Raw genomic sequence first — 1020 nt, 5'->3', positions numbered from 1 at the left:
CAATAACCCCTATAATATTATGTCTCAAGTCAGATAGGTTCACAGATACACTGACTCCTTATCGAATATTACGCACGATTTTGCCTAAGCGAGCAGGTTGATCCCATAAGAGTGAAGGCATAATACCCTGTCGTGACGTGCGGGACGATCCATAAGAATAGTGTACATTGCCGAGGTCGTAAGGACCGATCCATATATGCATCTCATAATATTGATGAAGCGAACCGTCCGATCCCATAAAAGTACTGTTGAGGCATTTAGCCCGATCCCGTAAGAATATAATTTTTTGACGGGTCAGTGTCCCCACTCACAAATACTTGTGTGAGTTGTGAGATTCAAGAAATTTTCGGACAATTTCGTACAACATGAGAGGAATTCGCAAAGGAAGTATAATTTCTAGGACTAATCAAGTAGCTCGTCAAATATCTAAAATAGCAAGTCCAATATCTCACTCAAGTCTAGTCCCAGACTACAATATAAGTTAAAGCATCTAATGAGGCAAGAATAACTCAAATAGTACAATTAAAATATTGTGTGAGTCCAAATCTACCTGTAAATAATCAGAAATTCTAGCATATGCACGGACACGCATCACCTCATACGTGTGTAGCTCCCATAACACGTTTCACATAACTAATATAGCACATACGAGAAAAATTTTCCCTCACACAGTTAGACAAGAGACTTATCTCGCTCCAAAATTCGATAATCGGCTCTAATGCCTCTCCAACCCCTCAAATCAATGCCAAAAGGTCCAAAACTAGTCAAAAAATGTGCAAACTAATCAAAATATAGTCAAAGACTCGTAATTTAATCAATTAGAAATAATTCTCAACTCTACACAAAAAGTCAACCCCCGGGCTCACACGCCCTGATTTTGAAAATATTCAAAGATAAATACTACCAATAATACCATGAACTCAAATATATACTTTATTCCCAATTTTATGTCCAATTTTGTGGTCAAAACTCGAAAATATTATTTCTAGATTTTATTCCAAAAATCCCATATTTTTCACC

This window comes from Nicotiana tomentosiformis, chromosome 1 (assembly GCF_000390325.3).
Source record: "Nicotiana tomentosiformis chromosome 1, ASM39032v3, whole genome shotgun sequence".
In the NCBI taxonomy this organism is placed as follows: Eukaryota; Viridiplantae; Streptophyta; class Magnoliopsida; order Solanales; family Solanaceae; genus Nicotiana; species Nicotiana tomentosiformis.
The sequence above is the reverse complement of the archived record's forward strand: the minus strand, read 5'-3'. Positions refer to the sequence as shown.